This window comes from Arachis stenosperma, chromosome 1 (assembly GCF_014773155.1).
Source record: "Arachis stenosperma cultivar V10309 chromosome 1, arast.V10309.gnm1.PFL2, whole genome shotgun sequence".
NCBI lineage: Eukaryota > Viridiplantae > Streptophyta > Magnoliopsida > Fabales > Fabaceae > Arachis > Arachis stenosperma.
This window is the reverse complement of record NC_080377.1, coordinates 31,224,483-31,249,705: the sequence shown is the minus strand read 5'-3', so window position 1 is coordinate 31,249,705 and position 25,223 is coordinate 31,224,483. Positions and strand designations below refer to the sequence as shown.

The following is a 25,223-nucleotide window of genomic DNA, read 5'->3' as shown; positions in this document are numbered from 1 at the left end:
ACTAACGTGGGCAATGCTAGTTTGATCCAACGTTAGTGACAAAGGTGAGTGCCACTAACGTTGGCATTGTTCCTCTCTTCCACGTTAGAGTTCACCTTAACTAAGTTAACGTGACTCTTTACGTGGTTCATTGCCACATTTTGGAGCGTTAGTGGTGTTCACATTTACCACTAACGTTGGAGCTTTCTTTGTCTCCACGTTAATCTAGTTAATGTGGCAATTAGCGTGGGCTTATAATGGCTTCACAAGCGTTATTGGTGATCGCTTTTCTCATTAACGTTACAAGCTCTTTCCCATTCCACGTTAGTGGTAACGTTAACTAGGTTAACATGGCTACTAACGTGGTTCTTCCTTGCTTCCTTTATCCTGAAATCAAGCAAATAAAGTGCATCAAAGCTCTAGTTAAAGTTATGAGATTATGCATCATCAATTTGTCATTCAATTCTTGCAAAATCCTCATGAAATCATGTGAAATTCACAATAGTTGCTTGAATCAAGGTGTGAGTGTATTTTCATCCAAAACTTGCCTTATTCTCTAAGAAAATGCATGAAACTACCTTAAAATAGTAAAGAAAAGGTCAGTGAAACTGGCTTAGATGCCCTGGCATCAGTCTGTGAGGATGCACCATAGTAGAACGGCCATGTCTGCGGTGAAGGAAGACTCATGAGTGCTCGGGAAGACGTAATAGGACATAATCTGTGCCCATACGTGAGTCTCTAAGGTGAGTGCAGAAGCCGAGATTCCCTTAGGACGGGAACGATGGTATCCAAAGATCCATTTGCTGCCAGGTTGAGCAATAACTTTTAGAACAGCGTCTCAGTCAAATTTGTACGCCTGGCGCTTGAGTGCAACTTCTTGAAAAGTGTCCAGTCCTTCTGGAGCAGGGGGAAGATCTAAGGCTCGCTGAATGGCCTCTTCTGTAATGGGGACTTGCAGGCTCGGTAGGTGGAAGTTGGAGTAGAACTCAACTACCCAAGAAAGATTAACCTATCGTGGCTGTCTCTGTAGGAATCCCCAATGTCTTTGTGCAATTTGTGGCTCAACAAATTCGGCAATACGCGGTGGAAGGATAAGAAGGTGTTCATTGTTGTAATTCCGAGCTGCCAGAATGGGGAACATCTGCTCACAGTAATGATTGGGAAATCGTGCAGTGTCCTTTACTGGGAAGGATCTCTCCTTTTCATCAACCTTTATAATCCTTTTAATTCTTCTTGTTGACGGCTTGATTACAGTTGAAGAAGGCTCTGCCACTAATGCTCTTTTAGTTCCTTTCCTTGCTGTGGATTTGGGGGTAGCTTTCTCCTTACCTTTCTTGGTGGCCATCCTGAAAGGAAACGAGTAAAGACATGAATAATGCAAGGGTTATAGCAAAGAAAAGAATGGGAAAGGTGGTAATCAATGCACAGGAATGGATAATGATGTGAACACATGGTCATGACTACATTTGACAAATCAACAATGGAAATATAGCAAGTGCATGGGATGACAATTAAATGCAAGGTGTTTATTGGCATGCCGGCAAAGGGCATGAGTAGCATAGATCAAGCATTCAATGTCCAAATTAGATTACCAAGTCTTTTAAACTAATAATATGGTTGTAAAAACAATTATATTTAATTAATAAAATATAAAAGGGATTTGTGAAAAGCAGGCATTTAGAGTAGTAGATTTAAAAGAAATCTAAAAATAGTGCAAAATGCCATATGGGCGTTGTTCCGAGGGTTACCTGAAACGTGTAGCTCGGTCGTCTGGAGAGGTCCGAGATGGGGGCTCGGTGACCCGAGCTGGGTGTGCAGGACGGTTGGTGGTTGTACCTGCAATGACACTCCGATGCTTAAGTTAGCATGGGTCAAAACAGATATGTGTAGATTTGGAATGAGTTCCATACCTGGGTGCTCCAGTGTATTTATAGTAGTTGGCGGTGATCTTCCCCGGATAAGATATTCTTATCTTATCTTATCTTTGGGAGTTTATCTCTATCTTTGTGGAACCGCCTTTTCCAGGCCTTTTCGGCCTTTAGGTTTGGGCTGCGTTCCTTTTGATGGGCCTTCCTTGTGACCGGCTTTGAGCTCTTTGTCCGAGGTCCGACTTTTAGGTGTGAGCTTTAGGACAAGGTCGGACCTCTTGCGGATTTACCGAGTTGGAGGACCCCGGTCAGGGTATGAACAGTGCCCTTGCCCGAGTTTCGTCCTTTTTTATTTTTTGGGAGGTCGTGCTCGGGCATAGTGGTCTTCTTTTGTTTTTCAAATTTCAAAATGGCCGTTCCTGTATTTATTGCATTTTACCGTTTTTCCTCGATTTCCGTTCGGGCTCTGTGAAGGCTTTATTTATTGCTCCCTTTTTCCTTTCTGCGTTTGTTCTTTTTATGCCTTCAAAGGTGCCGCTTCTTCTTTCCCTTTGTTTGCTTTTCCGAATCTTTCTTTGTGTTTCTTTTAAATTTCCAGCGTTTCCTTTGTGCCGTCGTTTGTTCTACTTGCTTCGGAGCTCTTCGCCTTCGCTTCTTCTTTCAGGTTTGTTTTCCGTGTTTCTCTTTCCCTGTGATCATATGCTTCTGATCTTTGTGTGGCTCTGTTTATTTCTTTTTCTTTATGCCTGGGTTGCCCCAAAAGAGGTGCCGCCATTGCTGTTGTTTTTATATGGGGGGGCTCTTTTTCGTTCCCCGGTGTCTTTGTTCTGCATTGCCCCACTTCTTGTGAGGTCTTTGTTTCTCGCTTTGCTGAATGGGTTTTCGTGCTCGTCTTCTTTATGTGATTTTTTGCTTGCTGTTGTATTCTTCTTTGTAGGTAAGAAATTTATGTCTCGAAAGGTTCTTCAAGCGATGTCGACTAAAATTCCATGTGGTCTTGATTGGGTAGACCCTCTTCCTCTAAGAGTCCTTACCGTGGTAGATTCTGAGTACTTAGTTAGGTTCCGTAGGCATTGTAGCATATGTGAAAATAGAGAGTCTGAGAGGGATTATGAACTAGTAGCCCCGGATCCCGATGAGAGAGTGTGCTTCCCGCCTTTAGAGAGTTCCGAGAAGCTTTTCTTTTATGCTTATGACTGTTTTTTCTCTAAGCTGGGCGTCCGACTTCCCTTTACCGATCTGGAGTCCGAGGTGTTATGGTCTTGTAATCTTGCTCCTACGCAGCTCCATCCAAATTCTTGGGCGTTTTTAAAGCTTTTTCAACTTTTGTGTCAGTTCTTGGGCGTTGCTCCCTCTATTTCTCTTTTTTCCTACCTGTTTGTGTTGACGAAGCCAGGGTTGGGTGGAGGGAAGGTATCTTGGGTTTCCTTTAGGGCTAACCAGGGAAGGAAGTTTTGCACCCTGTATGATGAGTCCTTTCACGATTTTAAGAACTTCTATTTCAAGGTCCGGGCTGCTGGAGATGTCCGACCTTTCTTTTTAGATGAGAGTGGGGAGCCTTCTTTTCCTCTTTGTTGGCAGGAGAAAGTAGTGTCTACTAAGTATACCCTTGAGAGTCTAGATGAGGTGGAGCAGGCCTTTGTGGGTGTGGTAAGCAGTTTATGGGGTCGGGCACCTCACTTGGACACGAAGAAAATGTTGGGGGATCCAAGCCTTCTCCGTTCCGAGTTAGGTAGTTCCCGACCCTACGAGATTATCTTTTTAGTATTTTGGCTTTGCTTGTTTTTGTTTTGGTGGAATTTCTGTTTTGGTGATCCTTTTCTTTTATTTTTGCAGAGATGTCTTCTCAGGCGGATTCCATGAAGTACCTTCGTCGGACAAAGAAGTCCGTGGCTGCTCAAAATATCGAGGCTGGGGAGGCTTCTGCCCGATCTTCTCCGAAGAAGACTACTGTGGGTGTCACTACTCGGTCGAAGACTATTCCGACTCCCCAGTTTCGACCTATAAATCAGGATCCTCCAACCTCTGGACCTGGTAACTCTTCTCCTCCTTCGTCCTCGGGTCCTCCCCCCAAGAAGCAGAAGACCTCTCAAGAGTTTGTGGGTTTTAATGATAAGGATTTTGATGCTCTTGGTTGGGTTGAACAGCATGTCCTTGATGAGCGGATAATTTGTATGCTTTTTGGCATTGTTTTTAGTATGTTTTTAGTATCTTTTAGTTAGTTTTTAGTATATTTTTATTAGTTTTTAATTAAAATTCACTTTTCTGGACTTTACTATGAGTTTGTGTGTTTTTCTGTGATTTCAGGTATTTTCTGACTGAAATTGAAGGTTCTGAGCAAAAATCTGATCCAGAGACTGAAAAGGACTGCAGATGCTGTTGGATTCTGACCTCCCTGCACTCGAAGTGGATTTTCTGGAGCTACAGAGGCCCAATTGGCGCGCTCTCAACGGCGTTGGAAAGTAGACATCCAGGGCTTTCCAGCAATATATAATAGTCCATACTTTGTCCAAGATTTGATGGCCCAAACCCGCGTAGCAATCCGGCCTCAGAAATTCCAGCGTTAAACGCCGGAACTGGAATAAAAGTTGGAGTTAAACGCCCAAACTGGCATGAGAACTGGCGTTTAACTCCAGAAAACGTCTCTACACATAAAAGCTTCAATACTCAGCCCAAGCACACACCAAGTGGGCCCGGAAGTGGATTTTTCTGTCATTTACTCATTTCTGTAAACCTTAGGATACTAGTTTACTACATATAGGACCTTTTGACTTTGTAATCAGTACGGAATGCGACCTTATAACATTGTACACCTTTTCTTCCACAGCATGAGTCTCTAAACCCCATGGTTGGGGGTGAGGAGCTCTGCTGTGTCTTGATGGATTAATGCAATTACTACTGTTTCTCATTCAATCATGCTTGCTTCCATTCTAAGATAATACTTGTTCTTAATCCGGATGAATGTGATGATCAGTGACAATCATCATCATTCTTAACTATGAACATGTGCCTGACAACCACCTCTGTTCTACCTTAGATTAAGTAGTTATCTCTTGGATTCTTTTATCGGAATCTTCGTGGTATAAGCTAGACTGATGGCGGCATTCAAGAGAATCCGGAAGGTCTAAACCTTGTCTGTGGTATTCTGAGTAGGATTCAATGACTGAATGACTGTGACGTGCTTCAATCTCCTGAAGGCGGGGCGTTAGTGACAACGCCAAAAGAATCACTGGATTCTACTCCGGTCTGATTGAGAACCGACATATGGAATGCCGTGCCGTGACAGGGCATTAGGAATCGTTCCAATGAGAGGATGGGAGGTAGCCACTGACAACGGTGAAACCCTACACACAGCTTGCCATGGAAGGAGACTTGCGTGTTTGATGAAGAAGACAGTAGGAAAGCAGAGATTCAGAAGATGGAGCATCTCCAAACCTCAACCCATTCTCCATTACTGCAAAACAAGTAACCATTTCATGTTCTTTTGCTTTTCACAATCAATCCCGATAATTTCTGATATCCTGACTAAGATTTACAAGATAACCATAGCTTGATTCAAGCCGACAATCTCCGTGGGATCGACCCTTGCTCACGCAAGGTATTACTTGGACGACCCAGTGCACTTGCTGGTTAGTTGTGCGGGATTGCAAAAGTGTTATTGCAATTTCGTGCACCAAGTTTTTGGCGCCGTTGCCGGGGATTGTTCGAGTTTGGACAACTAACGGTTTATTTTGTTGCTTAGATTAGGACTGTTTTCTTTTTGTTGGTTTAGAGTCTTTTAGTTGAGTCTAGTTCATATTCTAAGTTTGGTGTCAATTGCATGCTTTTTGTTTTTCTTCTTTTAATTTTTGAAATTTTTTTTATTGTTCTTAGTCCCTTTTTGATTCATAAAAGTTCTAAGTTTGGTGTCCTCTTTGTGTTTTTCCTTTAAAATTTTCGAAAAAAATTAGTGTTTGATTTTCTAAAATTTTAAGTTTGGTGTCTTTTTGTGTTTTTCTCTTTCCTCTTTTTAAGAATCAAATCTTTTTCATAAAAATTTTTTCAATCATATCTTCTTAATTGCTGTTTTCAAAATCTTTCTCTTTACTAATTGATTCAGTTCTCAATTTGCTTTGATCTTATTTTATTTTTAATTTTCGAATTTTATTTTATTTTTCTTTTATCTTATTTTATTTTATTTTAATTTTCTTTTTTTTTCGGTTATTTCCAAAAAAAAAAAATTAAAAATAAACAAAATTTATCTCTTTGCAATTATTCTCATTTCCCTTCTGTCCATTATGGACTTAAGTGGAATTAATCAGTCCAAGAGGACTCTGGGGTCTTATGCTAACCCCATTACAGCTGCATATGGGAGTAGCATCTGTATACCTCCCATCAAAGCAAGCAGCTTTGAGCTAAACCCTCAACTCATTATCATAGTGCAGCAAAATTGTCAGTATTCCGGTCTTCCACAGGAAGAACCTACTGAGTTTCTGGCACAATTTTTACAAATTGCTGACACAGTACATGATAAAGAGGTAGATCAGGATGTCTACAGACTATTACTGTTTCCATTTGCTGTAAAAGATCAAGCCAAAAGGTGGTTAAATAACCAACCTACAGCAAGCATAAAGACATGGAAACAGTTATCAGACAAATTCCTGAATCATTTTTACCCTCCAAAGAGGATGACACAGCTAAGGCTGGACATCCAAGGCTTTAAACAAGAGGATAATGAATCCCTTTACAATGCCTGGGAGAGGTATAGAGGTATGCTAAGGAAATGCCCCTCTGAAATGTTTTCAGAGTGGGTCCAGTTAGACATTTTCTACTATGGGCTTACAGAAAAAGCTCAGATGTCTTTAGACCACTCAGCTGGTGGATCTATACACATGAGGAAGACAATTGAAGAAGCTCAAGAGCTCATAGACACTGTTGCTAGAAACCAATAGTCACTGATCCTAATCCTCAGGAACAGATGAATGAGCTTAATCAACAACTGCTCTTGATGACAGAACAGTTAGCAGAATTTAAAGAAATACTCCATGATACTAAGGTTGCTAACAAGAGCATAGAACTGCAGTTGAATCAAGCAAAACAACAAATATCTAAACAAATAACAGAAGAATGTCAAGCAGTTCAACTGAGGAGTGGGAAAACACTGAATGCCACTGCTCAAAAGAGCAAGAAGTTAATTAAGGAACAGTTGACAGAGGATGACCAAGCCACTGTTCAAAATCCCTCTGAGGACAGTAAGAGCCCAGAGAGGAATATTATTGGCGTTCAAACGCCAGAAAGGGAAGGAAAGTTGGCGTTAAACGCCCATTCCTTGCCCAATACTGGCGTTCAAACGCCAGAACAGGGAGGAAAGCTGGCGTTAAACGCCCATTCCCTGCCCAGTTCTGGCGTTCAAACGCCAGAAAAGGGGGAGAAGTTGGCGTTTAACGCCCAAACTTCATCCACTCCTGGCGTTCAAACGCCCAAGGAGAATCAGGCACCTGAGAGTTCTGATGATTATCCCCCTAACAAGGCCTCTTCAACCATTTCTGTAAGGAATAAACCTGCAGCATCTAAGGTTGAAGAATATCAAGCCAAGATGCCTTATCCTCAGAAACTCCGCAAAGCGGAACAGGATAAGCAATTTGCCCGCTTTGCAGACTATCTAAGGACTCTTGAAATAAAGATTCCGTTTGCAGAGGCACTTGAGCAAATACCCTCTTATGCTAAGTTCATGAAAGAGATCTTGAGCCATAAGAAGAATTGGAGAGAAACTGAAAAAGTGTTTCTCACTGAAGAATGCAGTGCAGTCATTTTGAAAAGCTTACCAGAAAAGCTTCAAGATCCTGGAAGCTTTATGATACCCTGCACATTAGAAGGCGCCTGCACCAAGATAGCCCTATGTGATCTTGGAGCAAGCATCAATCTAATACCTGCATCCACTATCAGAAAGCTTGGGTTGACTGGAGAAGTCAAACCAACCAGGATATGCCTCCAACTTGCTGATGGTTCCATTAAACACCCATCAGGCATAATAGAGGACATGATTGTCAAGGTTGGGCCATTTGCCTTTCCAACTGACTTTGTGGTGCTGGAAATGGAGGAGCACAAAAGTGCAACTCTCATTCTAGGAAGACCTTTCCTAGCAACTGGACGAACTCTCATTGATGTACATAAAGGGGAAGTAACCCTGAGAGTCAATGAGGATGAGTTCAAGTTGAATGCTGTGAAAGCTATGCAGCATCCAGACACACCAGAGGACTGCATGGACGCTGACATTATTGACTCTCTGGTAGAAGAGATCAATATGGCTGAAAGCCTAGAATCAGAGCTTGAGGACATCTTCAAAGATGCTCAAACTGATCAGGAAGAGCCAGAGGAGGCAAAGGAATTTTCGAAAATTCCTCAGGAGGAGGATAAGCCTCCTAAGCCTGAACTCAAACCACTACCATCATCCCTGAAATATGCATTTCTGGGAGAGGGTGACACTTTTCCAGTGATTATAAGCTCAGCTTTAAATCCACAGGAAGAGGAAGCACTGATTAAAGTGCTAAGGACACACAAGACAGCTCTTGGGTGGTCCATCAGTGATCTCAAAGGCATTAGCCCAGCTAGATGCATGCACAAGATCCTGTTGGAGGATAATGCCAAACCAGTGGTTCAACCACAGAGGAGGCTAAATCCTGCCATGAAGGAGGTGGTGCAGAAAGAGGTCACTAAATTACTAGAGGCTGGGATCATTTATCCTATTTCTGATAGCCCCTGGGTGAGCCCTGTCCAAGTTGTTCCCAAAAAAGGAGGCATGACAGTGGTTCATAATGAAAAAAATGAACTGGTTCCCACAAGGACAGTCACAGGGTGGCGCATGTGTATTGACTACAGAAGGCTCAATACAGCCACCAGAAAGGATCATTTTCCTTTACCATTCATAGACCAAATGCTAGAAAGACTAGCTGGCCATGATTATTACTGCTTTTTGGATGGCTATTCAGGCTACAACCAAATTGCAGTAGACCCTCAGGACCAAGAGAAAACAGCATTCACCTGCCCTTCAGGCGTGTTTGCCTATAGGAGAATGCCTTTTGGTCTGTGCAATGCACCTGCAACCTTCCAAAGGTGCATGCTCTCTATCTTCTCAGATATGGTAGAGAAATTTCTGGAAGTCTTCATGGATGACTTCTCAGTATATGGAGACTCATTTAGCTCCTGTCTTAACCACCTATCACTTGTCCTGAAAAGATGCCAAGAGACTAACCTGGTTTTAAACTGGGAGAAATGTCACTTTATGGTGACTGAAGGAATTGTCCTTGGGCACAAAATTTCAAGCAGGGGGATAGAGGTGGATAAGGCAAAGGTAGAGGTAATTGAAAAATTACCACCACCTGCCAATGTTAAGGCAATCAGAAGCTTTCTGGGACATGCAGGATTTTACAGAAGGTTTATCAAGGATTTCTCGAAAATTGCCAAACTTCTGAGTAATCTGCTAGCTGCTGACACTCCATTTATCTTTGATAATGAGTGTCTGCAGGCATTTGAGACCCTGAAAGCTAAGCTGGTCACAGCACCAGTTATCTCTGCACCAGATTGGGCATTACCATTTGAATTAATGTGTGATGCCAGTGATCATGCCATTGGTGCAGTGTTGGGACAGAGGCATAATAAACTTCTGCATGTCATTTATTATGCCAGCCGTGTTCTAAATGATGCACAGAAGAATTACACAACCACAGAAAAAGAATTACTTGCAGTGGTTTATGCCATTGACAAGTTTAGATCCTACCTAGTAGGATCCAAAGTGATTGTGTACACTAACCATGCTGCTCTTAAATACTTACTCACAAAGCAGGATTCAAAACCCAGGCTTATCAGATGGGTGTTGCTTCTGCAAGAGTTTGATATAGAAATAAGAGACAGAAAAGGGACAGAGAATCAGGTAGCTGATCATCTGTCCAGAATAGAGCCAGTGGTTGGGGCGTCCCTCCCTTCTACTGAGATTTCTGAGACTTTCCCAGATGAGCAATTATTTGCCATTCAGGAAGCTCCATGGTTTGCAGACATTGCAAACTATAAAGCTGTGAGGTTCATACCCAAGGAGTACAGTTACATGCAGAGAAAGAAATTAATTTCAGATGCCAAGTACTACCTTTGGGATGAACCATATCTCTTTAAGAGATGTGCTGACGGAGTGATCCGCAGGTGTGTACCCAGAGAAGAAGCACAGAGGATCCTATGGCACTGCCATGGATCACAGTATGGAGGACATTTTGGAAGTGAGCGAACAGCCACTAAAGTCCTCCAATGTGGCTTCTACTGGCCTACTCTCTATAAAGATTCCCGAGAGTTTGTGCGTAACTGTGACAGTTGCCAAAGAGCTGGTAACCTGCCTCATGGATATGCCATGCCTCAACAAGGGATATTAGAGATAGAGCTGTTTGATGTATGGGGAATTGACTTCATGGGGCCATTCCCACCATCATACTCAAAGACTTACATTCTGGTGGCAGTGGACTATGTATCTAAGTGGGTAGAAGCAATTGCTACACCCACTAATGATACTAAGACCGTACTGAAATTCCTCCAGAAAAACATTTTCAGCAGATTTGGTGTCCCTAGAGTGCTAATCAGTGATGGGGGCACTCATTTCTGCAATAAACAACTATACTCTGCTATGGTTAGATATGGAATCAGCCATAAAGTGGCAACTCCGTATCATCCACAGACTAATGGGCAAGCTGAAGTCTCTAACAGAGAACTAAAAAGAATCCTAGAACGGACTGTAATGGCCCGAAGAAAGGATTGGGCAAAGAGCTTGGATGATGCTCTGTGGGCATACAGAACAGCATTCAAGACTCCTATAGGCACCTCTCCATACCAATTGGTGTATGGGAAGGCCTGCCATTTGCCTGTGGAACTGGAACACAAAGCCTACTGGGCAACCAGATTCCTAAACATGGATGCACAGTTAGCTGGTGAGAAAAGACTGCTCCAGCTAAATGAGCTAGAGGAGTTCAGACTCAATGCCTTTGAGAATGCAAAAATTTATAAGGAAAAGGCAAAGAAATGGCATGACAGGAAATTGTCAACCAGAGTCTTTGAGCCAGGACAAAAAGTTCTGCTCTTCAACTCTAGGCTCAAACTGTTTCCAGGAAAACTCAAATCCCGTTGGGGGGGTCCATATGTGATTACAGGAGTGTCACCATATGGATATGTTGAGCTTCAGGATATTGATTCTGATAAGAAGTTCATTGTTAATGGACAGAGAATCAAACATTATCTTGAAGGAAACTTTGAGCAGGAGTGCTCAAAACTGAGACTAGAGTGATTCTCAGTGAAAGTCCAGCTAAAGACAGTAAAGAAGCGCTTACTGGGAGGCAACCCAGTCATTAGTAGGTTGTATGATTTGTTCTTACAGAGGCAAATATCAAAAAATGAAGGAATTCACAGAGTTACAGAAGGATTCAGCTCAAAAAGCAGAGAAAATGAGCTTACTGGCGAAAAAAACGCCAGTAAGGTGCATTTTGGGCGTTAAACGCCAGAATGGGTACCATTCTGGGCGTTTAACGCCAGTAATGGTACCATTTTGGGCGTTAAACGCCAGAATGGGTACCATTCTGGGCGTTTAACGCCAGGTGTGCAGCATCACTGGGCGTTCAGAAAAACGCCCAGTGAGGAAGGTTTTCTGGCGTTTAACGCCAGCCAGGGTACCTGGCTGGGCGTTAAACGCCCAAAAAGAGTGCCAAGTGGGCGTTAAACGCCAGAATGGGTGCCATTCTGGGCGTTTAACGCCAGAAAGGTGGGGGGACCACATTTTTGTTTTCAACTCAAATTTTTTCAAACTTTCCTCTTTTTACCCATAATCTTCTACATAAATGCACTTCAACCTTTCATCATTCACTTTCAAATCTTCACAAATCAAAACCATTCTTCAAATCTATTTCAAAATAATCTCAAATCTTCTTCAAAAACTCACCCTTTTCTCAAATTTTCTCAAAATCTTTTCAAATTTCCTTTCAAATCTCTCTTTTGTTTTCGAAAATTCTCCTCCCCCCACTCTATAAATGAACGTTCCTCACCCCTCCTTCCTCACACCATTCAAATTTCCTCTCTCTCTCTCTCTCTCTCTTCTCTTCTTTCTTTTCTTTTTGCTTGAGGACAAGCAAAACCTCTAAGTTTGGTGTGCTTTTCCGTGATCACTAAGCTAAGATCTATCAAGATCATGGCTCCCAAGGGAAAACAAACCAACTCAAGAGGAAAGAAAGAGACTAATCCAAAGAATCTTTGGAATGAAGAGAAGTTCTTAACCAAAGAACATGAAGACCATTATCACAAAATAATGGGTCTGAGATCAGTGATCCCGGAAGTTAAATTTGATCTGAAAGAAGATGAATATCCGGAGATCCAAGAGCAAATTCGAAACAGAGGTTGGGAAGTTCTGACCAATCCTGAAACAAAGGTTGGAAGGAACATGGTTCAGGAATTCTACTCAAATCTGTGGCTAACAGATAAGCAAAGAATGACTGGAACCGCTTACCATACCCACAGAACCATGGTCAGAGGGAAAGTTATGTACTTCCATCTGGACAAAATAAGAGAAATCTTCAAACTACCTCAACTACAAGATGATCCTGATTCCTTCAATAGGAGGATGGTGAGAGTAGATAAAGGGTTGGATCAAGTTCTAGAGGACATCTGCCTCCCTGGGACTAAGTGGATAACCAATTCAAAGGGTGTCCCAAACCAACTCAAGAGGGGAGACCTCAAGCCAATTGCAAGAGGTTGGCTAGACTTTATTGGGCGTTCCATATTGCCCACTAGCAACCGTTCTGAGGTCACCATCAAGAGAGCAGTGATGATTCACTGCATTATGCTTGGAAAAGAAGTGGAGGTTCATCATGTGATTGCTTGTGAGATCTACACCATTGCAAATAAGAATTCCACTGAGGCCAAACTGGCTTACCCAAGCTTGATTTCCTTGCTCTGTAAAGAGGCTGGGGTGAAGATGGGAGTAGATGAATTCATACCCATTGAACACCCAATCACCAAGAAGTCAATGGAAGGACAAGTGCAAGACAACTCCATCAAGAGGAGGGCGCAGGAATTCCTCCCTGAATTCCCAAGAATTGACTACTGGTCCAGCCTAGAAGCATCTATTAACAAGCTGCAAGGGACTATGGAGCAACTGAAGGAAGAACAGCAGAATCAGAATTGCATGCTCTGCAAATTGCTGAAGGAACAAGAGAAGCAGGGGCGTGAACTCCAAGAGTTGAAACGCCAAAAGCTCTCCTCTCAAGCTGAGGGAGCATCCACTTCTCAAAATCAAGGTTGTTGAGTCCTAACTCTGTGAAAACCTCTATCATTAGGAGCCTCTGTTTTTCGTTTTTTTTTATTTTTATTTTCCTTTATTTTGTTTTTATTTTTCTAGTCTCATTCTATATCTATATTTGAGTCTTGTTTTTAATTCATAATTAATAAAATTAAAGTTATGCCTTAAAGTTATGAATGTCCTATGAATCCATCACCTCTCTTAAAAGAAAAATGCTTTAATCACAAAAGAACAAGAAGTACAGGGTTTCAAAATTTATCTCTGAAACTAGTTGAATTAGTTTGATGTGGTGACAATACTTTTTGTTTTCTGAATGAATGCTTGAATAGTGCATATGTCTCTTGAATTTGTTGTTTTTAAGAATGTTAAATTTGTTGGCTCTTGAAAGAATGAGGAGAAAGAGAACTGTTATTGAGGATCTGAAAAATCATCAAATTGATTCTTGAAGCAAGAAAAAGCAGTGAATCAAAAAAAAAATTCGAAAAAAAAAAGAAAAGAAAAAAAAAGAGAAAAAGAAAGGAATAAAGTTGTGATCCAAGGCAAAAGAGTGTGCTTAAGAACCCTGGACACCTCTCATTGGGGACTTTAGCAAAGCTGAGTCACAATCTAAAAAGGTTCACCCAATTATGTGTCTGTGGCATGTATGTATCCGGTGGTAATACTGGAAGACAGAGTGCTTTAGGCCACAGCCAAGACTCATACACTGGCTATGTTCAAGAATCAATACACTTAACTAGGAGAATCAATAACAATATCTGAGTTCTGAGTTCTTATAGATGCCAATCATTCTGAACTTCAAAGGATAGAGTGAGATGCCAAAACTGTTCGGAGGCAAAAAGCTACTAGTCCCGCTCATCTAATTGGAGCTATGTTTCTTTGATATTTTGGAGTCTATAGTATGTTCTCTTCTTTTTATCTTGTTTTGATTTTCAGTTGCTTGGGGACAAGCAACAATTTAAGTTTGGTGTTGTGATGAGCGGATAATTTGTATGCTTTTTGGCATTGTTTTTAGTATGTTTTTAGTATCTTTTAGTTAGTTTTTAGTATATTTTTATTAGTTTTTAATTAAAATTTACTTTTCTGGACTTTACTATGAGTTTGTGTGTTTTTCTGTGATTTCAGGTATTTTCTGACTGAAATTGAAGGTTCTGAGCAAAAATCTGATCCAGAGACTGAAAAGGACTGCAGATGCTGTTGGATTCTGACCTCCCTGCACTCGAAGTGGATTTTCTGGAGCTACAGAGGCCCAATTGGCGCGCTCTCAACGGCGTTGGAAAGTAGACATCCAGGGCTTTCCAGCAATATATAATAGTCCATACTTTGTCCAAGATTTGATGGCCCAAACCCGCGTAGCAATCCGGCCTCAGAAATTCCAGCGTTAAACGCCGGAACTGGAATAAAAGTTGGAGTTAAACGCCCAAACTGGCATGAGAACTGGCGTTTAACTCCAGAAAACGTCTCTACACATAAAAGCTTCAATACTCAGCCCAAGCACACACCAAGTGGGCCCGGAAGTGGATTTTTCTGTCATTTACTCATTTCTGTAAACCTTAGGATACTAGTTTACTACATATAGGACCTTTTGACTTTGTAATCAGTACGGAATGCGACCTTATGACATTGTACACCTTTTCTTCCACAGCATGAGTCTCTAAACCCCATGGTTGGGGGTGAGGAGCTCTGCTGTGTCTTGATGGATTAATGCAATTACTACTGTTTCTCATTCAATCATGCTTGCTTCCATTCTAAGATAATACTTGTTCTTAATCCGGATGAATGTGATGATCAGTGACAATCATCATCATTCTTAACTATGAACATGTGCCTGACAACCACCTCTGTTCTACCTTAGATTAAGTAGTTATCTCTTGGATTCTTTTATCGGAATCTTCGTGGTATAAGCTAGACTGATGGCGGCATTCAAGAGAATCCGGAAGGTCTAAACCTTGTCTGTGGTATTCTGAGTAGGATTCAATGACTGAATGACTGTGACGTGCTTCAATCTCCTGAAGGCGGGGCGTTAGTGACAGACGCCAAAAGAATCACTGGATTCTACTCCGGTCTGATTGAGAACCGACATATGGAATGCCGTGCCGTGACAGGGCATTAGGAATCGTTCCAATGAGAGGATGGGAGGTAGCCACTGACAACGGTGAAACCCTACACACAGCTTGCCATGGAAGGAGACTTGCGTGTTTGATGAAGAAGACAGTAGGAAAGCAGAGATTCAGAAGATGGAGCATCTCCAAACCTCAACCCATTCTCCATTACTGCAAAACAAGTAACCATTTCATGTTCTTTTGCTTTTCACAATCAATCCCGATAATTTCTGATATCCTGACTAAGATTTACAAGATAACCATAGCTTGATTCAAGCCGACAATCTCCGTGGGATCGACCCTTGCTCACGCAAGGTATTACTTGGACGACCCAGTGCACTTGCTGGTTAGTTGTGCGGGATTGCAAAAGTGTTATTGCAATTTCGTGCACCAGTGCACGAAATTGTGAACTATACTTTTTCACAACTCTCATAATCCCTGGTAATGGCTCCAAAAACTTGGTGCGCTCAATACCATGGCATTACACAACTTCGCACAACTAACCAGCAAGTGCACTGGGTCGTCCAAGTAATAAACCTTACGTGAGTAAGGGTCGATCCCACGGAGATTGTTAGTATTGAAGCAAGCTATGGTCATCTTGTAAATCTTAGTCAGGCAAACTCAGATATATATGGTGATGAACGAAAATAACATAAAAGATAAAGATAGTGATACTTATGTAATTCATTGGTAGGAACTTCAGATAAGCGCATGAAGATGCCTTCCCTTCCGTCTCTCTGCTTTCCTACTGTCTTCATCCAACCCTTCTTACTCCTTTCCATGGCAAGCTCGTATAGGGTCTCACTGTTGTCAGCAGCTACCTCCCATCCTCGCAGTGAAAGCTAATGCACACACTCTGTCACAGTGCTGCCAATCACCGGTTTGGTTCCCTCCCCTACCGGAATAGAATAACTCTTTTGCGTCTGTCACTAACGCCCAGTAGGTTACAGGTTTGAAGCACGTCACAGTCATTCAATCATTGAATCCTACTCAGAATACCACAGACAAGGTTAGACCTTCCGGATTCTCTTGAATGCTGCCATCAGTTCTTGCCTATACCACGAAGACTCTGATCTCACGGAATGGTTGGCTCGTTTGTCAGGCGAGCACTCGGTTGTCAGGCGATCAACCATGCATCGTGCAATCGGGAATCCAAGAGATATTCACCAAGCCTCAAATGCTTGTAGAACAAGAGTGGTTGTCAGTCACTTTGTTCATGAGTGAGAATGGTGATGGGCGTCAATCATCACCTTCATCATGTTGAAGAACAAGTGATATCTTGGATAAAGAACAAGCGGAATTTGAATGAAAGAACAATAGTAATTGCATTAATACTCGAGGTACAGCAGAGCTCCACACCTTAATCTATGGTGTGTAGAAACTCCACCGTTGAAAATACATAAGCATAAGGTCTAGGCATGGCCGAATGGCCAGCCTCCCAAAGAGGGTTCAATCATAAAAACATGATCAAAAGATTCTCCCTAATACAATAGTAAAAGGTCCTACTTATAAGAAACTAGTAGCCTAGGGTGTACAGAAATGAGTAAATGACATAAAAATCCTCTTCCGGGCCCACTTGGTGTGTGCTTGGGCTGAGCAATGAAGCAATTTCGTGTAGAGACTCTTCTTGGAGTTAAACGCCAGCTTTGGTGCCAGTTTGGGCGTTTAACTCCCATTTGGGTGCCAGTTCCAGCGTTTAACGCTGGGATTTCTTGAGGTGACTTTGAACGCCGGTTTGGGCCATCAAATCTTGGGCAAAGTATGGACTATTATATATTGCTGGAAAGCCCAGGATGTCTACTTTCCAACGCCGTTGAGAGCGCGCCAATTGGGCTTCTGTAGCTCCAGAAAATCCGCTTCGAATGCAGGGAGGTCAGAATCCAACAGCATCTGCAGTCCTTTTGAGTCTCTGGATCAGATTTTTGCTCAGGTCCCTCAATTTCAGCCAGAAAATACCTGAAATCACAGAAAAACACACAAACTCATAGTAAAGTCCAGAAAAGTGAATTTTAATTAAAAACTAATAAAAATATACTAAAAACTAACTATATCATATCAAAAACATACTAAAAACAATGCCAAAAAGTATACAAATTATCCGCTCATCACAACACCAAACTTAAACTGTTGCTTGTCCTCAAGCAACTGAAAATCAAATAAGATAAAAAGAAGAGAATATGCAATGAATTCCAAAAACATCTGTGAAGATCAGTATTAATCAGATGAGCGGGGCTTTTAACTTTTTGCCTCCAAACAGTTTTGGCATCTCACTCTATCCCTTGTAATTCAGAATGATTGGCTTCTTTAGGAACTTAGAATCCAGATAGTGTTAATGATTCTCTTAGTAAAGTATGATGATTCTTGAACATAGCTATTTATTGAGTCTTGGCTGTGGCCCAAAGCACTCTGTCTTCCAGTATTACCACCGGATACATACATGCCACAGACACATAATTGGGTGAACCTTTTCAGATTGTGACTCAGCTTTGCTAAAGTCCCCAATTAGAGGTGTCCAGGGTTCTTAAGCACACTCTTATTGCCTTGGATCACAACTCTTATTCCTTTCTCTTTTTTTTTCGTTTTTTTTTTCGGTTTTTTTTTTTGAAATGCTTTTTCTTGCTTCAAGAATCATTTTATTGATTTTTCAGATCCTCAGTAACATGTCTCCTTTTTCATCATTCTTTCAAGAGCCAACATTCATGAACCACAAATTCAAAAGACATATGCACTGTTTAAGCATACATTCAGAGAACAAAAATACTGCCACCACATCAAAATAATTAAACTGTTATAAAATTCAGAATTCATGCAATTCTTTCCTTTTCAATTAAGCACGTTTTTATTTAAGAGAGGTGATGGATTCATAGGACATTCATAACTTTAAGGCATAGACACTAAGACACTAATGATCACAAGACACAAACATGGATAAACATAAGCATTAAAATTCGAAAAACAGAAGAACAATAACAAGGAAATCAAAGAACGGGTCCACCTTAGTGATGGCGGCTCTTTCTTGCTCTTGAAGATCCTATGGAGTGCTTGAGCTCCTCAATGTCTCTTCCTTGTCTTTGTTGCTCCTCCCTCATGATTCTTTGATCTTCTCTAATTTCATGAAGGATGATGGAGTGTTCTTGATGCTCCACCCTCAGTTGTCCCATGTTGGAACTTAGTTCTCCTAGGGAGGTGTTTAGTTGCTCCCAATAGTTTTGTGGAGGAAAATTCATCCCTTGAGGAATCTCAGGGATCTCATGATGAGTGAGATCTCTTGTGTACTCCATCCTTTTCTTAGTGATGGGCTTGTCCTCATCAATGGGAATGTCTCCCTCTATGTCAACTCCAACTGAATAACAGAGGTGACAAATGAGATGAGGAAAGGCTAACCTTGCCAAGGTGGAGGTCTTGTCCGCCACCTTATAGAGTTCTTGGGCTATAACCTCATGAACCTCTATTTCTTCTCCAATCATGATACTATGGATCATGATGGCCCGGTCTATGGTAACTTCGGACCGGTTGCTAGTGGGGATGATTGAGCGTTGTATGAACTCTAACCATCCTCTAGCCACGGGCTTGAGGTCATGCCTTCTCAATTGGACCGGCTTTCCTCTTGAATCTTGCTTCCATTGTGCGCCCTCTTCACATATGACTGTGAGGACTTGGTCCAACCTTTGATCAAAGTTGACCCTTCTAGTGTAAGGATGCTCATCTCCTTGCATCATAGGCAAGTTGAACGCCACCCTCACACTCTCCGGACTAAAATCCAAGTATTTCCCCCGAACCATAGTGAGATAGTTCTTTGGATTCAGGTTCACACTTTGGTCATGGTTCTTTGTGATCCATGCATTGGCATAGAACTCTTGAACCATCAAGATTCCGACTTGTTGAATGGGGTTGGTAAGAACTTTCCAACCTCTTCTTCGGATCTCATGGCGGATCTCCGGATATTCACCCTTTTTGAGTGAAAAGGGGACCTCGGAGATCACCTTCTTCAAGGCCACAACTTCATAGAAGTGGTCTTGATGCACCCTTGAGAGGAATCTATCCATCTCCCATGACTCGGAGGTGGAAGCTTTTGCCTTCCCTTTCCTCTTTTTAGAGGTTTCTCCGGCCTTGGATGCCATAAATGGTTATGGAAAAACGAAAAAGCAACGCTTTTACCACACCAAACTTAAAATGTTTGCTCGTCCTCGAGCAAAAGAAGAAAGAAGAGAGTAGAAGAAGAAGAAATGAAGAAGAGGGAGATGGTGGTGTATTCGGCCAAGAAGGGGGAAGAAAGGGTGTTTAGGTTGTGTGAAAATGAAGAGTTGAAGAAGGGTATTTATAGGAGAGGAGGGGGTGAGTGGTTCGAATTTGAAGGGTGAGGTTGGTGGGGTTTTATGAAGGATGGATGTGAGTGGTGAAGAGAAAGATGGGATTTGATAGGTGAGGGGTTTTTTGGGGAAGAGGTGTTGAGGTGATTGGTGAATGGGGGAAGAAGAGAGAGAGTGATGGTAGGGTTCTGTGGGGTCCACAGATCCTGTAGTGTCAAGGAAAAGTCATCCCTGCACCAAATGTTGCTCAAAATCACGTTTTGAGCCATTTCTGGCGTTAAACGCCGGGCTGGTGCCCATTCCTGGCGTTTAACGCCAGGTTCTTGCCCTTTACTGGCGTTTAACGCCAGTCTGGTGCCTCTTTCTGGCGTTAAACGCCCAGAATGGTGCCAGACTGGGCGTTAAACGCCCAACAGCTAGCATTACTGGCGTTTGAACGCCAGCTTCTTCTCCTCCAGGGTGTGCTGTTTTTCTTCCTATTTTTCATTCTGTTTTTGCTTTTTTCATTGTTTTTGTGACTTCTTATGATCATCAACCTACAAAAAAGATAAAATAACAAAAGAAAATAATTAATTATAAAACATTGGGTTGCCTCCCAACAAGCGCTTCTTTAATGTCATTAGCTTGACAGAGGGCTCTCATGGAGCCTCAGAAATGCTCAGAACCGTGTTGAAACCTCCCAACACCAAACTTAGAGTTTGAATGTGGGGTTTCAACACCAAACTTAGAGTTTGGCTGTAGCCTCCCAACATCAAACTTAGAGTTTGACTGTGGGGGCTCTGCTTGGCTCTGTTTTGAGAGAAGCTCTTCATGCTTCCTCTCCATGATGACAGAGGGATATCCTTGGGCCTTAAACACCAAGGATTTTTCATTCACTTGAATGATTAACTCTCCTCTGTCAACATCAATCACAGCCTTTGCTGTGGCTAGGAAGGGTCTGCCAAGGATGATGGATTCATCCATGCACTTCCCAGTCTCTATGACTATGAAATCAGTAGGAATGTACTGGTCTTCAACTTTAACCAGAACATCCTCTACAAGTCCATGGGCTTGTTTTCTTGAGTTGTCTGCCATCTCTAATGAGATTCTTGCAGCTTGCACCTCTAAGATCCCTAATTTCTCCATTACAGAGAGGGGCATGAGGTTCACACTTGACCCTAAGTCACACAAGGCCTTCTTGAAGGTCATGGTGCCTATGGTACAAGGTATAGAAAACTTCCCAGGATCCTGCCTCTTTTGAGGCAGTTTCTGCCTAGACAAGTCATCCAGTTCTTTGGTGAGCAAGGGAGGTTCATCCTCCCAAGTCTCATTTCCAAATAACTTGTCATTTAGTTTCATGATTGCTCCAAGGTATTTAGCAACTTGCTCCTCAGTGACATACTCATCCTCTTCAGAGGAAGAATACTCATCAGAGCTCATGAATGGCAGAAGTAAGTCCAATGGAATCTCTATGGTCTCATTTTGAGCCTCAGATTCCCAAGGTTCCTCATTGAGGAACCCAGAGGAGAGTGGTGCACGCCCACTGAGGTCTTTCTCAGTGGCGTCTTTTTTCTCTCTTTCCTCTCCATATTCGGCCATGTTGATGGCCTTGCACTCTCCTTTTGGATTTTCTTCTGTATTACTTGGGAGAGTACTAGGAGGGAGTTCAGTAACTTTCTTGCTCAGCTGACCCACTTGTCCTTCCAAATTTCTGATGGAGGACCTTGTTTCATTCATGAAACTTTGAGTGGTCTTTATTAGATCAGAGACCATTGTTGCTAAGTCAGAAGTATTCTGCTTAGAACTCTCTGTCTGTTGCTGAGAAGATGATGGAAAAGGCTTGCCATTGCTAAACCTGTTTCTTCCACCATTATTGTTATTGAAACCTTGTTGAGGTCTCTCTTGATTCTTCCATGAGAGATTTGGGTGATTTCTCCATGAGGAATTATAGGTGTTTCCATAGGGTTCTCCTAGGTAATTCACCTCTTCCATGGAAGGGTTCTCAGGATCATAAGCTTCTTCCTCAGATGAAGCATCCTTAGTACTGTTTGGTGCATTTTGCATTCCAGACAGACTTTGAGAAATCAAATTGACTTGTTGAGTCAATATCTTGTTCTGAGCCAATATGGCATTCGGAGTGTCAATCTCAAGAACTCCTTTCTTCTGACTAGTCCCATTGTTCACAGGATTCCTTTCAGAAGTGTACATGAATTGGTTATTTGCAACCATCTCAATTAGCTCTTGAGCCTCTGTAGGCGTCTTCTTCAGATGAAGAGATCCTCCAGCAGAGCTATCCAAAGACATCTTGGACAGTTCAGAGAGACCATCATAGAAAATACCTATGATGCTCCATTCAGAAAGCATGTCAGAGGGACACTTTCTGATTAATTGTTTGTATCTTTCCCAAGCTTCATAGAGGGATTCTCCATCCTTCTGTCTGAAGGTTTGGACTTCCACTCTAAGCTTACTCAATTTTTGAGGTGGAAAGAACTTTGCCAAGAAGGCATTGACTAGCTTTTCCCAAGAGTCCAGGCTTTCTTTAGGTTGAGAGTCCAACCATATTCTAGCTCTGTCTCTTACAGCAAAAGGGAATAACATCAGTCTATAGACCTCAGGGTCTACCCCTTTAGTCTTGACTGTGTCACAGATTTGCAAGAATTCAGCTAAAAACTGATGAGGATCTTCCATTGGAAGTCCATGGAACTTGCAATTCTGTTGCATTAGAGAAACTAATTGAGGCTTAAGCTCAAAGTTGTTTGCTCCAATGGCAGGGATAGAGATGCTTCTCCCATAGAAATCAGGAGTAGGTGCAGTAAAGTCACCCAGCACCTTCCTTGCATTGTTGGCATTGTTGTTGTTTTCGGCTGCCATGGGTTCTTCTTCTTTGAAGAATTCGGTCAGGTCCTCTAAAGAGAGTTGTGCTTTGGCTTCTCTTAGCTTTCTCTTCAAGGTCCTTTCGGGTTCAGGATCAGCTTCAACAAGAATGCCTTTGTCTCTGCTCCTGCTCATATGAAAGAGAAGAGAAAAAGAAAATGTGGAATCCTCTATGTCACAGTATAGAGATTCCTTGAAATGTCAGAGGAAAAGAGAAATAGAAAGAAGAAGGAGAAGAAGAATTCGAACTTTACTTAGATAAGGTTCGAATTGTGCATTTAGAAGGAGTGGTACTCCATAAATAGAAGGATGTGAGAAGGAGGGAAGTGGATTTTCGAAAATTCAATTAAAGATTTTGAAAACATTTTGAAAATTTGATTGATAATTTTCGAAAATCAAAAGTGAAAAAGAAATCAAGTGATTTTTGAAAAAGATTTTGAAATTAGAAACTAAAAAGATTTGATTGAAAACTTATTTAAAAAAAATGTGATTAAAAAGATTTGATTGAAAAGTTATGGTTTTAAAAAGATGTGATTGAGAAGATATGATTTGAAAACAATTTTAAAAGATATGAGTTTAAAAATTAATGACTTGCCTAACAAGAAAAGATATGATTCAAACATAAAACCTTCCTTAACAGAAAAGGCAAAAAATGTTCAATCAAATCATTAATTGTTAGTAAGTATCTTTGAAAAAGGAAAGAAATTGATTTTGAAAACATTTGATTGAAAAGATATGATTTGAAAAAGATTTGGTTTTGAAAAACTTTGAAAACTTGAAAAAAAAATTGATTTGAAAACAAAATCTTCCCCCTAGCACCATCCTGGCGTTAAACGCCCAGAATGGTATACATTCTGGCGTTTAACGCCCAAAATGCTACCTCTTTGGGCGTTAAACGCCCAACCAGGTGCCCTGGCTGGCGTTTAAACGCCAGTCTGCCTTCTTCACTGGGCATTTTTGAATGCTCAGCTTTTTCTGTATAATTCCTCTGCAGTGTGTTCTGAATCTTCAATCCCTTGTATCATTGACTTGAAAAGACACAAATTAAAAATATTTTTGGATTTTTAATAATTGAGCGCCATTTTCAGTATATGGCGCGGAGCTGTGTCCGGATGGCTAGTCTTCATGCCGCTATTGCCCGGGAGTTCAAGAAATCCCCCATTGGTGCGACCAGTTCCCGACTTGAGAAAGCTCAGTCTGAGTTCGAGAGGATTAGTGAGCTGAAGGCTGCTAGGGTTGTTGAGCTGGAGGCGTCTTTGGAGAAGGAGAAAGCTAAAGCTACCGCGGCTGTGGCGGCAGCGAATTCATCCGAGGAGATGGCGAAGGCGGCGAAGGAGAGTTATACTCGGACATACGCCGAGCTTGTGGAGACAAAGGAGAGGTTGCAATCCGCTCAAGATGAGTTTCACGAGTTACAAGGACATGTGGCTAGGGGTATGGATGCTATGTTTGATAATTTGAAGGCTCAGGTCCGGGTTCTTGCTCCTGACCTGGACCTGAGTTTATTCAGTATGGATAATGTTGTCGTGGAGGGAAAGATCGTTCCTGCTCCTGATGAGGATGAGGTTCCGGTGTCTGACCCCAAAGTTCCGGTTGCGAACCCGACCTTACCTTTGGCCCGGGAGGAGTCTGGTGTAGAGGTTTTAAACCGAGATGACGGTGCTGTCAAGGCTGTCCCGATTTCTATGGTTCTTCCTCCGCAGCCTCCTACCGATGTGGAGTCCGGGAAGGATCTTGATTCCCTGTAATCCTTTGTCTTTGGTTGTTTGCCCGGCCTGTGGGCTCTTTTTTGGATGGTTTTTTACTACCTGTTTAATGCTTTGAACACCTTTTAGCTATTAGCTACTTGTAGTAACTTTTTAGCTTATTATGTGGTGTTTGTTCGCGTTTTGACTTTTAGTTCTGCTTTATGCTTTTTGGTTGTTTTTGGATAACAACCTTTTAGCTAGCGCTTTTTGAAACTTTGTTTTATCCTTCCCTTTGATTTCGTTTTTCGCTTGTACTTTTTAGTTGTTTTTGTATAACAACCTTTTAGTTAGCGTTTTCGAAATCTTTGTTTTCTTTGGCCGTTTGCCCTTTTTTCCTTTCTAGCCATCCCTTTGTTGGGTCCGACCTTGTTGTTGGTCGGCCTTTAAGTTATTTTTGTAACCTCTTTTATTTGGCCTTTTGAGCCTTTTCAGAGTTGCTTTATTACTTCTCACATTAATTTAAACCTCGTCGCTTTATCTTTGCCGACCTTGTGTGGTCTTTTGGCAATGATTTTTTGCGTTTTGTCGAGCATAAATTAATGCGCCTTGGCGGGATACTTTTCAGGATCGGTTTCATCATGAGGAAGGAGAAGGAAAAAATTCGATTAGTATTGAAAAAGAAAGAATATTTACAGAGTGTTTACCCTTAGCTAGGTCGGGTGCTTTTCTTGTCCGGGTGTCTCATTAAAAAACCCTTGTAGGGAAAAAGAGTACACCTCGGTTTAAGTTTTTCTAGCTGTAGTATCGTCTTAGATTACAGGCGTGCCAGGTCCTGGGCAACTCATTGCCTTCTAGGTCGGATACTTTGTAATAGCCTGTTCCTAAGACTTCTGTTACCTTGTAGGGCCCTTTCCAATTTGCAGCTAGCTTCCCTTCCCCCGACTTTTGTGTTCCGATGTCATTTCGGATCAGAATCAGGTCGTGAATTGAGAAGCTTCATTTTATTACTTTCTGATTGTATCTGAGGGCCGTTCGCCGTTTTAAGGCTTCTTCTCGGATCCGGGCTTTTTCTCGGACCTCGGGGAGGAGGTCGAGTTCTTCCCTTTGTGCCTGTGGGTTACCTTCTT

General features: G+C 41.9%; 1 non-coding gene across 1 annotated transcript; it reads left to right on the top strand.

Moving 5' to 3' along the window:
* The first annotated feature begins 21,892 nt into the window (after window positions 1–21,892).
* Window positions 21,893–22,000, top strand: LOC130952987 (small nucleolar RNA R71). The gene has a single exon (XR_009075165.1). It is a non-coding gene; the product is annotated as a small nucleolar RNA R71 (small nucleolar RNA).
* Window positions 22,001–25,223: the final 3,223 nt, after the last annotated feature.